Source organism: Tachyglossus aculeatus, unplaced genomic scaffold (assembly GCF_015852505.1).
Source record: "Tachyglossus aculeatus isolate mTacAcu1 unplaced genomic scaffold, mTacAcu1.pri scaffold_78_arrow_ctg1, whole genome shotgun sequence".
In the NCBI taxonomy this organism is placed as follows: domain Eukaryota; kingdom Metazoa; phylum Chordata; class Mammalia; order Monotremata; family Tachyglossidae; genus Tachyglossus; species Tachyglossus aculeatus.
In genome coordinates, this window is record NW_024045093.1 from 939,355 (window position 1) to 956,146 (window position 16,792).

The 16,792-nt window shown below is 44.6% G+C and overlaps 1 pseudogene; it reads right to left on the reverse strand.

The window, feature by feature from the left end:
• Window positions 1-8,936: 8,936 nt before the first annotated feature.
• LOC119924035 lies at window positions 8,937-16,393 on the reverse strand (annotated as a pseudogene).
• Between the last annotated feature and the right edge of the window lie 399 nt (window positions 16,394-16,792).

Below are 16,792 nucleotides of genomic sequence, written 5' to 3' on the forward strand. Positions count from 1 at the left end.
CGGGAAGGATGGTAGTGCTGTCAACAGTGATGGGAAAGTCAGGGGAGAGGTCAGGGTTTGGGAGGGAAGACAAGGAGTTCAGTCTTAGACATGTTGAGTTTTAGGTGGCGGGCCAGATGGAGATGTCCTGAAGGCAGGAGGAGATGCGAGCCTGGAGGGAGGGAGAGAGAGCAGGGGCAGAGATGTAGATTTGGGTGTCATCAGCATAGAGATGATAGTTGAAGCCATGGGAGCGAATGAGGTCACCAAGGGAGTGAGTGTAAATCGAGAACAGAAGGTGACCAAGAACTGAAGCTTGAGGAACCCCTACAATAAGGGGATGGGAAGGGGAGGAGGAGCCTGCCAAAGAGACTGAGAATGAATGACCGGAGAGATAAGAGGAGAACCAGGAGAGGATGGAGTCTGTGAAGCCAAAGTTGGATAGTGTGTTGAGGAGAAGGGGGTGGTCCACAGTGTCGAAGGCAGCTGAGAGGTCGAGGAGGATTAGGATTGAGTATGAGCCATTGGATTTGGCAAGTAGGAAGTCATTGGTGACCTTTGAGAGGGCAGTTTCCGTGGAATGTAGGGATGTGTGGAATGTGTGGAATGTACTTAATAAATGCCATTAAAAAAAACCAAAGCAACATGACCTAATGGATAGAGCAACAGCCTGGGAGTCAGAGGGACCTGGGTTCTAATCCCAGCTCTGCCACTTGTCTGCTATGTGACCTTGGATAAATCACTTCACTTCTCTGTGGCCCAGTTACCTCATCTGTAAAATTAGGACTGAGACTATGAGCCTCAAATGAGATAAGGACTATGTCCAACCCAGTTTGCTTGTATCTACCCAAGCACTTAGTATAGTGCCTGGCACATGGTAAGTGCTTAAGAAATGTCACAATTATTAGCAACAGCAGTGAGGAGATTCAGATGTTCATCTTGTCCCTGTTTTGGAGTTCTTTCCCCACCAAAGTAGTCATTAATATGCATGATATCATCTAGAAAAACCTCATACTCTGTTAACGCTGATTTCTAATATTGGAGGACTTTGGCTGCAATAACCTGACTACAGAGCAGATTTAAGACTGCTTCGCTACCCAGAACATGCAGACCTCCTCACACTTGGCTTCAAGACTCTCCATCACCTCACCCCCTCCTACTTCACCTCCCTTTTCTCCCTTTACAGCCCAGCCCACACCCTCCACTCCTCTGCCACTGATCTCCTCACTGGGCCTCGTTCTTGCCTGTCCTGCCATCGACCCCTGGCCCACGTCCTTCCCCTGGCCTGGAATACCCTCCCTCCACACATCTGCCAAACTAGCTCTCTTCCTCCCTTCAAAGCCCTACTGAGAGCTCATCTCCAGGAGGCCTTCCCAGACTGAACCCCCGTTTTCCTCGCCTCGTCCCCATCCCCCCGACTTACCCCCTTCCCCTTCCCACAACACTTGTATATATTTGTACAGATTTATTACTCTATTAATTTTACTTGTACATATTTACTACTCTATTTATTTTGTTAATGATGTGCATATAGCTGTAATTCTATTTTTTCTGATGGTTTTGACACCTGTCTACATATTTTGTTTTGTTGTCTGCCTCCCTCTTCTAGACTGTGAGCCCGTTTTGGGGTAGGGACCATCTCTATATGTTGCCAACTTGTACTTCCAAAGCGCTTAGTACAGTGCTCTGCACACAGTAAGCGCTCAATAAATGTGATTGATTGAATGAATGAATGAATGAATAATTGAGAAAAGAAGTCTGGCCAGGATCCAAATGGGAGCTCTACAGAAAGCTTGGAGAACGGGACTGAAAGTGAAAAACTTGTTCAGGGAAGTAGTGAAAGGGAAGAGAGGAAGGTTGTCTGTATCCTGAGAACGTGCTAAATTTTCCCTTTGAAGATTGAATGCCAAGAGTCACCACTCTCCCAAGTAGCAGAATGCAGAACCATGCATTACTGGACTAAATAGAGCAAGTTTGAGGAAACTCATGCTGCGTAGGATCTTCACAAGAAGTAGACTGAAAGGAGAGGGTAATAGAGAGAGGAAGAAGAATTGAGGGAAAGGACAAAAAGAATTAGGCTGAAAATCATGCTGGTCTCCATCTCCCCTGAACAGCCAGCATGACCTAGTTGAAAGAGCATGGACCTGGGAGTGAGAGGACCTGGGTTCTAATCCCAGCTCTGCAACAAGTCTGCTGTATATCACTGAACAACCTCATCCAGAATATGGGAATTAAGACTTTTAGCCCTATTTGGGACAGGGGCTCTGTCCAACACAATTACCTTGTACATACTCCAGCAGTTAGTCCAGTCCCTGGAAAATAGTAAGTGCTTAACAAATGCCACTAAAAAAAAGAAAATGGCAAAGAAGGCCCAGGAGAAAAATCACACAGCCACGATAATTACTATAACTTATTTTTTATACCAGAAACGGAGGCACAAATAATTTCAGTGACTTTCCCTGGGTCACATAGAAGGCGAGCACCAGAACCACTTCATTACCTTCAATATTAACTTCAGCTTCATTCATTGTCAGCCCGTCTTTGAAGGAAGTCCAAGGCGACAGACAAAATGATGGGAAGCTTTTTTTTTAGCGCTTGGAGTCATGGCTTTGAGTCATTTCAGTAAGATTTTAGGTAGATCCAGGACTCTGGGAAAGAATGCAAAATAAGAACACGCTACTGTGAGTGAGGTGCAATAAATCCTAATGCTAATCATGCAATCTGTGGTATATCTTCAAATCAGTGTCTAAAACTGAATTTGGCCAAACGCCACAAGAGAGCAGGCTTGTTGTGCTCTGGGGTGTCCCACTGTGATCAATAATGTTGGTTATTTCCAGGATCCAGTCTCCAGGGACCCAAAATGAAACATGAAAACACCTGCATTTTCCAGAAGAGCAGCATTCCAAATCAGAGAACTGACTGAATGCTTTCCATTCAGCTTTTTATGTTTCAAGCATTGAAAGCATTCAAGCATTGAAGCATTGCAGAGAAGCAGCGTGGCTCAGTGGAAAGAGCCCGGGCTTTGGAGTCAGAGGTCATGGTTTCGAATCCCGGCTCCGCCACATCTGTTGTGTGACCTTGGGCAAGTCACTTAACTTCTCTGAGCCTCAGTTACCTCATCTGTAAAAATGGGGATTAAGACTGTGAGCCCCACGGGGGACAACTTGATCATATTGTATCCCCCCAGCGCTTAGAACAGTGCTTTGCACATAGTAAGCGCTTAACAAATGCCATTATTACTATTATTATTATTGGGAATGAATGTGACTTTCCCAGGATAAGGCGACCCTTTAATTCTTGTCTCCAGGTAGATGGAGTGGAATCTTTGAACTTGGGACCACTGGGTTTCTCCTCCTTCTTGTACTTGAACTCAATCAATCAATCAATCAATCAGTCGTATTTATTGAGCGCTTACTATGTGCAGAGCACTGTACTAAGCGCTTGGGAAGTACAAATTGGCAACACATAGAGACAGTCCCTACCCAACAGTGGGCTCACAGTCTAAAAGGGGGAGACAGAGAACAGAACCAAACATACCAACAAAATAAAATAAATAGGATAGAAATGTACAAGTAAAATAAATAAATAAATAAATAAATAGAGTAATAAATATGTACAACCATATATACATATATACAGGTGCTGTGGGGAAGGGAAGGAGGTAAGATGGGGGGATGGAGAGGGGGACGAGGGGGAGAGGAAGGAAGGGGCTCAGTCTGGGAAGGCCTCCTGGACTCACCTTGGCTCCTTCTTCCTCCTGGTAGTGGGGCGATAAAGTGGGGTGTGTATGTAGTTGGCATTGTCTCCGTGGAGAAGCCGTGAGGTCTGGTGGATAGAGCAAGGTCAGAAGGACCTGGGTTCTAATCGGTATCTACAATGTGTCCACTTGTGACCTTGGATAAGTCACTTAACTTCTCTGTGCCTCAGTTACCTCATCTATAAAATGGTGGTTTATACTGTGAACTCCATGTGGGACAAGGACTGTGTAAAACCTGATTTGCTTCTAGTAGTTCAATCTTATTAATTGAGGGCTTAATGTGTGTACAGCACTGAATTAATCTCTTGGAAAGTACTATACAGCAATAAAGAGAGACTATCCTTGTCCACAACAGGCTTACAGTCTGGGGCTGGAAGGTTGGGGAGGGAGAGAAAGACATCAAAACAACTAAACAGGCACCAATATAAATAGAATATAAAATATAAATTAATATAATATATATATGTATATATATATAAGTATTGTGGGGCAGGGAGAGGGGGAAGACCGAAGAGAGTGAGTCAAGGTGGCGTGGAAGGGAGGGGAAGCTGTGGAAAAGGGGGCTTAGTCTGGGAAGGCCTCTTGGAGGAGGTATACACTTATTAGGGTTTAGAAGGGAGGAAGAATTATTGTTTGGTGGATTTGAGGATGGAGGGCACAGAGTTATGATGCGGGCCAGGGGCTGGTGGCAAGACAGGCAAGATCAAGGAACAGTGAAAAGGTTAGCACCAGAGGAGTGGAGTGTGGGGGCTGAGATGTAGAAGGAGAGAAGGGAGGTGAGGTAAGAAGGGGCAAAGTGATGGAGAACTATGAAGCCAATAGTGAGGAGTTTTGTTGAATATGGAGGTTGATAGGCAACCACTGGAGATCTTTGAGGAGGTGGGGTGAGATGCCCTGAACTTTTCTGTAGAAAGTTAATCCGGGCAGTGGAGTGGGCAGAGGCAAGAAGTTAGGAGGTCAGAAAGGAGTCTGATGCAGTAATCCAGTTGGGGTAGGATGAGTGATTGTACTACTATGGTAGTGTTACTTAGCCCAGTACTCCTAAACAGGGCACAAAATCTGATGACTGTAAAGAAAGCCTCCATATTGACAAAGGAGTCAGGTACCATTTTTTCTTCTGAACTGTTTTATTCAGAGTCCACTGTTAAACTACAGTGCCTCAAAGACAAATGTTAAAGAGAATTAATGACTGACCAAAAGTAGGTACCAAATTGCAGTGTCACCTCACCCAGCATTTCCAGTAGGCCTGGATGCTTTTTTATGGCATTCGTTAAGTGCTTACTATGTGTGAGGCACTGTTATAAGTGCCAGGTTAAATACAAGTTTATCACGTTGGAAAGAGACACTGAGCCCACGGGGCTCACAGTCTATATTGGAGGGAGGAGCATTTAATCCCCATTTTCCAGTTGAGGTAAGAGAGCCACATAGAAGTTAAGTGACTTACCCAAGGTTGCATATTGTCCTCTCCATTTTAAGTGGGTCTCTGAAAAGCACCTTGTATCTGCCTAAAAATTCTACCGGTGAAGTTGAAAGTAGAAGGGGCTTTCAAAAATTTTAGTCATTAGAGTAATCCTTAAGAGATTTTTGTCTCTGTGATCAAGCCCTTGGGAAAATAGGACTGAGGAAAATATACATCTGATGAGATTTCTCAGAAGACAGGTTTCCGGAAATACCTACCTCTTATTTCTCAGTTTGGTTGACACATCCTGAAATCTTCTGTATTGTTAGGTTTAATTTCCCCACCTGTTCAGGGAACAAATATCTATTTACTGGGAAAGGATGGGAGAAGTTTCTTCTTTGAAACTTCACCTCCTCTAGTTTTCTTTTCTATTAGTTTCAGGTGCCTTCAAAGCCATGGGTTTCTTGCTTCTGCTTAGTGCATCAAAACCCCTGATAATCATATTTTGATGATAAGAAGCAGCATGGCGTAGTGGATAGAACGGAGGCCTGGAAGTCAGAAGGTCATAGGTTACTATTCTATTTATTTTGTTAATGATTGCATTTAGCTTTAATTCTATTTTTTCTGACGACTTGAAACCTGTCCACATGTTTTGTTTTGTTGTCTGTCTTCCCTTTCTAGACTGTGAGCCCATTGTTGGGTAGGAACTGTCACTATATGTTGCCAACTTGTACTTCCCAAGCGCTTAGTACAGTGTTGTGCACACTGTAAGCGTTCAGTAAATATGACTGACTGAATGAATGGGTTGTAATCCTGGCTCAGCCACTTGTTTGCTATGTGACATTAGGTAAGTCACCACTTCTCTGTGCCTTATTTCCTCATCGGGAAAATGGGGATTGAGACTGTGAGCCTCACCTGGGACAGGAGCTCTGTCCAACTCGATTTCTTTGTATCCACTCAACTATTTATAAAGTGCCCGGCACGTAGCAAGTGCTTAACAAATACCATCATTATTATTCTGTGCCTCAAGGGCAATATGTCAAATATCATTTTCATGTTCTCTTACTAGAAAAGGATAAGAAATGATTCTTTGGTCATCCATCCCTGAAGAATGAATCAGTGACTTGGTTCACCCACTTTCAAGTGCACCAGGAAAATGGAGAAGGAAAATTGCTCTATAGTGATTGAATTCATTCTCCTTGGATTCTCAGATCACCCTGAACTGCAGCTCTTCCTCTTCCTGGAATTCTTAGTCATGTATGGGATCATGGTGGTTTGGCATCTGGGCACAATTGTTCTGATCAAGATATGATCAAGCTCCCAACTTCATACACCCATGTACTTTTTCCTCAGTCATCTGCTATTTGTGGATCTCTGCTATTCCACCACTATCGTGTCTAAGATGCTGACCAACATCTTAACACAGGAACGCACCATTTCCTACCCAGGACGTTTGGTACAGTTTTACTTGTTCTGCTCTTTTGTGGTCACTAAGTTCATCTTTGGTTGGTTTTATTTTTTAATGGTATTTATTAGTCTCTCTCTATGCATCAAGCACCGTGATTAGAACTAGGACAAATCCAACTTAATCATACCAGACACAGCAAGGTGTAGTGGCTAGAGCACAGACCTGGGATGCAGAAGGTCATGGGTTCTAATCCTGACTCTATCAGTTTTCAGCTGTGTGACCATGGGCAAGTCACTTAACTTCTCTGTGCCTAAGTAACCTCATCTGTAACATAATAATAACAATAATGACAGCATTTACTAAGTGCTCACTATGTGCAAAGCACTGTTCTAAGCACTGGGGTGGTTACAAGGTGATCAGGTTTTCCCACGGAAATGAGGTAGCTGAGGCATAGAGAAGTTAAGTGACTTGTCCAAAGTCACACAGCTGGCAACTGGTGGAGCTGGGATTTGAACCCATGACCTCTGACTCCAAAGCCCGTGCTCCTTTCACTGAGCCATGTTGCTTCTCTAATGAAGATTGAGATTGTGAACCCCACGTGGGACAGGGGACTGTGTCCAACCCAATTTGTTTGTATCCATGCCAGTGCTTAGTACAGTGCCTGGCATATAGTAAGCACTTAACAAATGACATTATTATTATTATTACATGGGGCTCACAGCTAAGAAGAAATGGTAACAGGTATTTTATCCCCACTTTACAGATGAGGGAACTGAGACTCAGAAGTAAAGTGACTTGTCCAACAACACATAGCAGGCAAGTGGCAGAGTTAGGATGAGAATTAATCAATCAAGCATAATTACTGAGCTCTTACTGTGTGCTGAGCACCGTACTACGTGCTTGGAAGAGTACAATATAACAGAGTTGGTTGACAAGTTCCATTCATTCATTAATTCAATTGTATTTATTGAGCACTTACTGTGTACAAAGCAATCTACTAAGGGCTTGGGAGAGTACAATATAGCAATAAACAGACACATTCCTCACCCACAACGAGCTTACCCTGTAGACTCTAGAACCCAGGTGTTCAGTTCTCTTTCCACTAAACCACGTTTTGTGTAGGGAAGCAGCCTGGTGAAGTGGATAAAGCACACATCTGGGAGTCAGAAGATCATGGGTACTAATCCTGGCTCTGCCACTTGTCTGCGGTATGTCCTTGGGCAAGTCACTTAACTTCCCTGTCCCTCAGTTATCTCATCTGTAAAATGGGGATGGAGACGGTGAGCCCCACGTGGTACAGGGGAACTGTGTCCAACCTGATTTGCTTATATGTATCCCAGCACGTAGTACAGTGCCTGGCACATAGTAAGCATTTAACAAATGCTATAATTATTATTCTTATTATTAAGTTTCCTGTGTGTACAGTGATGCATAGCCTTGGTTTTCTTCAGGCTAATAATCAGTCCATAATACCGGGCCAATTCTCCAAATTAATTCTGCTGTGTGCTGACTCATAGTCTATTATTACCTTGGCCAGTTGAGAACTTTCACAATGATATTGTTTCCAGTTATAGGCAGTAGGGTTGGCGTACTGTAGCTGCTTCCTTTTAAACTGCCTCATCAAAGTCTCTGTCTGCTCACTCCTGCCCACACTGTGTTAACACAGCATTACAAAAAAAATTAGGCTTTTGCCTATTAAATCAATGATACCATGAGTAAGAGAGTAAAGGCAATATTTCTAATGTCCTTGCAAATGAAAGAAAGTGAGTTTAGAGGAACAATAAGGTATTCTAAAACGGTCGAGGGTTTCTATCTCATACCTACTTGTGATCAGCATCTCAGAGAACATCAGTATCATCATCAGTAACATTGAACAAGTCAATCCCTCAGTTGTTGTTTTGCAAAGCATCCTGTTTTCCCCAACCATCGCCATTAACATGGTGCCTCTGGTTGTATTTTGGGGTCTTTTCCAGAGAAAGTCTCAGATTACAGAATGAAAAATGTCTAGAAGACATTCCCTTTACTCATCATCGGGACATCACGGATGAGTCAGATCAGCACCTAGACCAAGACACCAGTTTTCACTCCAGGATTCTTCTCAGGGCATTTTTTTTACCTCCCGGTTCCTCAGGCTATAGATCAGAGGGCTTAACATGGGGATCACGGACATCACCGATTCCCGATCCAGCACTGAGCTGGAGCTGGGTAGCAAGTACACGAAGATCAGCATCCTGTACAATAGAACGACTGCTGTCAGGTGGGAGGTTCAGGTAGACAAGGCTTTGCGTCTGCCCTCGGCCGAGTGGATCCTCAGGATGGTCACAAGGATGAGCAAGTAAGAGAAAAGATGGTCAAAAGCGAGACTACCAATTCCAAACTCCCTAGGGCAAAAATCAGGATTTCGATGATTCGGTGTCAGAGCAGGAGAGGGCTAATAGAGGAGGGATATCACAGAAGTAATGGTGGATGATGCTGGAGTGGCAGAAGGATAGCTGGAAGATAAAGCTGGTGTGAATCAGAGAGCTCAGGCTCCCTCCTAAAAAGGAACCCGCCACCGGTAGGAAGCATGTCTGCCTCGACACCATCGCTGGGTAAAGCAGAGGGTTGCAGATGGCAGTGTAATGGTCATAAGCCATGACGGCCAGGAGCAGGATATCCATTGTGCTGAAAATGATGAAGAAGCAAAACTGGGTAGCACATCCACTGAGTGAAATGGTTTTCTTTTCACTAAGAACTTCACCAGCATCTTGGGGGCGATGGTCAAGGAGTAGCAGGCATCCACACAGGATAAGTTACTGAGGAAGAAGTACATTGGGGTACAACCTCTTCCTCCACCCCACCTCACCCACTCACCAACTTGGTCATACCCTCGACCTCATCATCTCCTACCGCTGCACTGTGTCCACCCTCACCAACTCTGTGATCCCTCTCTCTGATCATAATCTTCTCACCTGCCTCCTCACTCACACTCCTTTCCCCTGTAAATCCGTATTACTCCCTCACAGAGATCTCCGCTCTCTGGACCCCACCCATCTTTCGGAACGCCTCACACCCCACCTCGCCGCCCTCTCCTCTCTACCCAGTCTTGATGATCAGATTACTGCTCTCAACTCTACCCTTTCTACTCAGCTAGACTCGCTCGCTCCCCTTTCCCTTCGCCGCTCTCGCACCACTAACCCACAGCCCTGGATCACTGCCACTGTCCGCCTCCTTCGCTCTTATGCTCGAGCTGCCGAACGCTGCTGGCGAAAGTCTAAGCACCATGCCAACCTCGTTCACTTCAAGTTTATCCTTTCCTGCCTTAACTCAGCCCTCTCTTCTGCCAGACAAAACTATTTCTCCTCCCTTATTGACACCCATGCCCATCACCCCCGCCAGCTCTTCCGTACATTCAACTCCCTTCTCAGGCCCCCGGTTCCTCCCCCTCCTCCTTCCCTCACCCCCAACGATCTGGCCTCCTACTTCATTAACAAAATTAAATCCATCAGGTCCGACCTCCCCAAAGTCTCTTCCCCCCTTTCTCCAACCCCCCGGCTCTCAACATTCTCTGCTACTCTCCCATCCTTCCCAGCAGTATCCTCAGAGGAACTCTCCTCCCTCCTCTCAAGTGCTACTCCGGCCACCTGTGCTTCTGACCCCATTCCCTCTCATCTTATGAAATCTCTCGCTCCATCCCTTCTCCCCTCCCTAACTTCCATCTTCAACTGCTCACTCTCCACTGGTTCCTTCCCCTCTGCCTTCAAACATGCCCATGTCTCTCCCATCCTAAAAAAACCCTCTCTTGACCCCGCCTCACCTTCTAGTTATCGTCCCATATCCCTCCTACCATTCCTTTCCAAACTCCTTGAACGAGTTGTCTACACGCGCTGCCTAGAATTCCTCAACAACAACTCTCTCCTCGACCCCCTCCAGTCTGGCTTCCGTCCCCTTCATTCCACGGAAACTGCGCTCTCAAAGGTCACCAATGACCTCCTGCTTGCCAAATCCAACGGCTCATACTCTGTCCTAATCCTCCTCGACCTCTCAGCTGCCTTTGACACTGTGGACCACCCCCTTCTCCTCAACACGTTATCTGACCTTGGCTTCACAGACTCCGTCCTCTCCTGGTTCTCCTCTTACCTCTCTGGTCGTTCTTTCTCAGTCTCTTTTGCAGGCTCCTCCTCCCCCTCCCATCCTCTTACTGTGGGAGTTACCCAAGGTTCAGTGCTTGGTCCCCTTCTGTTCTCAATCTACACTCACTCCCTTGGTGACCTCATTCGCTCCCACGGCTTCAACTATCACCTCTACGCTGATGACACCCAGATCTACATCTCTGCCCCTGCTCTCTCCCCCTCCCTCCAGGCTCGCATCTCCTCCTGCCTTCAGGACATCTCCATCTGGATGTCCGCCCGCCACCTAAAGCTCAACATGTCAAAGACTGAGCTCCTTGTCTTCCCTCCCAAACCTTGTCCTCTCCCTGACTTTCCCATCTCTGTTGACGGCACTACCATCCTTCCCGTCTCACAAGCCCGCAACCTTGGTGTCATCCTCGACTCCGCTCTCTCATTCACCCCTCACATCCAAGCCGTCACCAAAACCTGCCGGTCTCAGCTCCGCAACATTGCCAAGATCCGCCCTTTCCTCTCCATCCAAACCGCTACCCTCCTAATTCAAGCTCTCATCCTATCCCGTCTGGACTACTGCACTAGCCTTCTCTCTGATCTCCCATCCTCGTGTCTCTCTCCACTTCAATCCATACTTCATGCTGCTGCCCGGATTATCTTTGTCCAGAAACGCTCTGGACATATCACTCCCCTCCTCAAAAACCTCCAATGGCTACCGATCAATCTGCGCATCAGGCAGAAACTCCTCACCCTGGGCTTCAAGGCTCTCCATCACCTCGCCCCCTCCTACCTCACCTCCCTTCTCTCCTTCTACTGCCCAGCCCGCACCCTCCGCTCCTCCACCACTAATCTCCTCACTGTACCTCGCTCTCGCCTGTCCCGCCATCGACCCCCGGCCCACGTCATCCCCCGGGCCTGGAATGCCCTCCATCTGCCCATCCGCCAAGCTAGCTCTCTTCCTCCCTTCAAGGCCCTGCTGAGAGCTCACCTCCTCCAGGAGGCCTTCCCAGATTGAGCCCCTTCTTTCCTCTCCCCCTCGTCCCCCTCTCCATCCCCCCGCCTTACCGCCTTCCCCTCCCCACAGCACCTGTATATATGTATATATGGTTGTACATATTTATTACTCTGTTTATTTATTTATTTATTTATTTTACTTGTACATTTCTATCCTACTTATTTTATTTTGTTGGTATGTTTGGTTCTGTTCTCTGTCTCCCCCTTTTAGACTGTGAGCCCACTATCGGGTAGGGACTGTCTCTATGTGATGCCAATTTGTACTTCCCAAGCGCTTAGTACAGTGCTCTGCACATAGTAAGCGCTCAATAAATACGATTGATTGATTGATTGATTGGGGTGTGGAGTTGGGATTCCACTCTGACTAATCCCGTCATCCCCAGATTCCCCATTAATGTGATGAGATTAATGCCGAGAAATAGCACAAAAAGTATTCTCTTCAGCATCAGGGACTCGGTGAATCCCATAAGAATGAACTCCCTCAGAACTGTGTAATTTTCCTCAGCCATTCAGAAGCTGCGATCTGTTGGAACAAATATAAAGGTAATAATAATAATTATGGCAATTGTTGAGCACATACTATATACCAAGCTCTGTTCTAAGCGCTGGGGTAGATGCAGGGTAATCAGGTTGTCCCACGTTGGGCTCACAATTTTAATCCCTATTTTACAGATGAAGTACAAAGAAATTTAGTGATTTGCCCAAGGTCACACAGCAGAAGATTGCCACCTAGTGGAAACATATTATATTGTTATGCTGTACTCTCCCAAGTGCTTAATACAGTGCCCTGCTCACAGTAAGCACTCAATAAATTCCATTTATTAATCAAAATGGAAATTGAGATTCTAGAAAGGTGAAAAAGGAGGAATGCCCCAAGGAAAAATAAAAAGAAGTGACAAAACCTCAATTTTATTCATTCGAGATGGGTAGTGCATACAGAGGACCTGGGTTCTAATTCTGACTGTCATCTGACTGCTGTATGACCTTGGATAAGTCACTTAACTTCTCTGTCACAGTTCCTCATCTGTAAAGCTGTAGAGCAGGAAGTAATATTGTTCCCTCTCAGGATAATCTGTTCCCTAATTAATAACGAGATCACATGGATCTAGGCAGGGAGGAATTCTGGTTAGAAGTGGTAGAGCTTTTGTGGATCGCGGTTTCCCTAGGGCATTTTTCCAACCACCTTGCCATACTTACCTGGAAATGGGGTGACACATTTTTGTATTAGCCAAAAGTTGGAGGCTGCTTTGGGGGACAGCATAGAATCTTCTAGAACACCCTTCTTCAAAGGACTTACTCCATCTCAAATCTCGCTGTGGCAAACCTATTGAGAGAATGAAATATTTTCACAATATCTGGGCACATCCATATAGCGTCATTTGTATATTCCTTTGAACATTCAGAGAATTATCATGGCCTAATGGATTGAGCACAGGCCTGGGAGTCAGAAGGACCTGGATTCGATTCCTAGCTCTGCCTTTTGTTAAGGCCGGATGACTTTGGGCAAATCACTTCACTTTCTCTGTTCCTCGGTTACCACATCCGTAAAAGGGGGATTAAGACTGTGAGCCCTATCCAACCAGAACTTAGTACCGTACCTGGCACGTAGTGAGTGCTTAACAAATGCCATAAAAACAACCCACAAAAACCAAAATTCAATATATTTACATTAAATTTATTTCTTTTGAATCTCCATCTCCTCCATTAGAGTGTTAGCTCCTCGTGGACAGGTACTTTGCCTTGTGCTTCTGGTATGCTTTCCCACGGGCTTAGTACAGTGCATTGTACTCAGTAGGCTCTTAATAAATACCATTATTACTCCTACGAAGAATAATTATAACAACAACAATTATAATAATAATAATTGTGACATTCATTAAGCACTCACTACATATCAGGTGCAGTACTAAGTGTTGGGGTAACTATAAGATACTGTAAATATCTTATATGTAAATATAAGATAATCAGGTCGGACACAGTCCCTGTCCTACATGGGGATCACAGCCTAAGTAGGAGGGAGTACAGACACTGAATCCCCATTTTGCAGGTGAAGATACTGAGGCACAGAGACATTAAGTGACTTGGCCTGGCTCATAGTGCAGGCAAGTGGCACAGCCAGGATTAGAACCCATGTTCTCTGATTCCCAGGCCCATATTCTTCCCACTATATCACGCTGCTTTTCCAAGTGAGACTGAGGGCAGTCAACTTTCATCCTAATCTAAATATGTATAGTAACTATAGATAGAAAGCCATATACTTGAACTAGTATAGTATACTATAGTATGCTAGTATTGAATACTATAGTATACAATATAGCATACTAGTAAAGTATAGTAAATCTATAGTAACTGACCAACTCTCTATGTAGTTATAAGACACGATCCTACTAGAGGAGACCCACACAGCTTTCAGAGCATTATATGACCCATAGCCAAATGGAAAAAGGTGGTCCTGAACACAGAGATCCTGAAACACAATCAGCCACAAAGCTCATCATTAGGAAAATGATTTATTGATTGTATATTCTGCAGAGAGTGCTGAAGTAGACACATGGGGATATGGCAAAAGTGACTAAGCACTGGCCCAACCTTAAGGAGTTTTCAGTTTGGCAGAGAAAGAATAAAAATAACAGTGCCACATTATAAATTCAACTCTATTCAATGCAAGACACACATTTCACCTAGTGAAGCCCTTCAGTGGAGCAATTTGAGACTATCCCCTTTTCTCAACTGGCATTTCTATTATCGCAGTCTAGTACATGGTAGAGAATCCCAACTTAAAAATGTTTATGAGCTTTCTGCCCCTGCAGGGAGTTAGGGTTTGAGTAAGAGAACTAACATTCAGGAAGGCATTAGGTTAAGGCAGGTACCTGCTCCAGTCCTATTGCGGAACATATTACTTTATTAATGGGTAAGCCTTTTGAAATGGGGTTTGTTAGGGAAGATAATTTTCTGTGCAGTAAAGCATTTCTGGAGGTGAAGACAATTAATTTAGGTAACGTTCTTCCTCCTGAGCAGAAAATTCAGTCATTCAGTCGTGTTTACTGAGCACTACCTGTGTGCAGAGCACTGTACTAAGTGCTTGGGAGAGTATAACATAGCAGTATAGTCCAATCATACCACCTTAGCACAAAAGTAGAATTTCCCCAAGTGAATGAGAATCACACAGAATATAACACACACCAGATAATAGTCCAAGAGGTTAATCGCATTCCCCAAGTCAATCAATAGATGGTATTTATTCATTCATTCAATCGTATTTATTGAGTGCTTACTGTGTGCAATGCACTGTATTAAGCCCTTGAGAGAGCACAATAAAGTTGATAGACATGTTCACCGCCCACAAAGAGCCTACGGTCTAAAAATGGAGGCAAATCCACTTTCACTTTCCATTAAGGATTAATGAAAAGCAAATCAGTCATATATGGAATACACGGAGTCTGGGGACCTTGTTTCCATTGAATATTGTCGATTCAGCATGCTGGACATTGAAGGGATATTTCAACTTGTTAATTAGGTTCAGTCAGAATTCGCTTTCCCTTCCTCGGAGTGGACTCCCAGTGAAGGAATGTCGCTAATTAAGTTTACCTTCTGAAGACACCTTTCTACACCAGACCTTTTTCATGACATTTTTCATCTCTGTGTTTCTCAGTGAGTAAATTAAAGGATTGAACAAGGGTGGGATGATTGTGTAAAAGAGGGAAAACACCTTTTCCTCAGAGTAGCTGGAGGGGGGGCCGCAGGTAGGTGAAGATGGAAGGCATGAAGAATAGGATGACCACTGCGATGTGAGACCCGCAGGTGGAGAGGGCTTTGCGGTGCCCTTCTGCTGAATGGGTTTTTGGGGAAAACAATGTGATGACATAGGAAACCAACGAGATGATGAAAGTGACCAAGGGCACCATACCCGAATTTGCCACAAGCAGGGTGCCCACAAGGTAGGTATCCATGCAGGTGACGTTCAGCAAGGGAGAAATTTCACAGAAGTAGTGATCACCCTCATTAAGACCACAGAAGAGCAACTGAAAAACGATGAACAATCAGGGAAATGTGTGGATGGAATCACCCACCCAGGAAACCAAGATCAGGAGTTTGCATTTTTTCCTACTCATGATGACCACATAGTGTAGAGGTCTGCAGATGGCCACATATCAGTCAAAGGCCACTGCCGGAAGAATAAAGACCTGGATGCACATAAAGAAGGGCGTGCTTAAGAGTTGCAACATGCCATTGTCGAAAGTAATGACTTTTGTTTGAGCGAGTAAGTCCTGGATCAGTATGGGGGTAACTGTAGAAGTATAGCACACGTCTATAGAAGACAAGTGTGCCAGGAAATAATACATATGTTCTAATTCCAGCTCCACCACTTGTCAGCTGTGTGATTTTGGGCAAGTCACTTAACTTCTCTGTGCCTCATTTACCTCATCTATAAAATAGATGAGGTATAGGGATTAAGATTGTGAGTCTCACGCAGGACAGCCTGATCACCTTGTATCCCCCCAGTGCTTAGAGCAGTGCTTTGCACATAGGAATCACTTAACAAATACCATGATGATGATGATGATATGTTGGTTGATAAGACGGCTGCATCTAACGGTGATGAGAATGAGAAGATTTCCCATTAAGAGTACAATGCAACAGAACGAAAACAGCACAAAGCAAAATATCTGAACGTTCTGATCTTGCATAAGTCCCAAGAGAATGAATTCTGTGATGTTTTTCTTATTTCCCATTTAGTTTTTCAAGTGGTGAAAACACACCAAGAACTTTGTGCCTGAAATGATTAAAAACATGGTTTACTGAGATTTAACTATATTGATCCAAGAGCCCAGCCTCTCTAAACATTAATTTGGTTGATCAGTAAAAAGAGTTGAAGGGCTCTGAAATACAAACTCCAGATTCTGATTCCCTCAAGAGTTTCCTCTACCCTTCCCAAAATCCATATTCATTAGGGTTGTTGGAGGAAACCTGAAAAAAGTGAGAAAGTAATGACTGTGGGTCCAGAGTTGCCTTGAGAAAAGGTTTAATTTATTTTGAACATCTCCATCCAGGTAAATATTCACAATTGTGCCTCCCCTTTCCCAGGTAGTGTATCTGGAAAGATTATCTCTCTGACAGAGGTGATCAGTGTA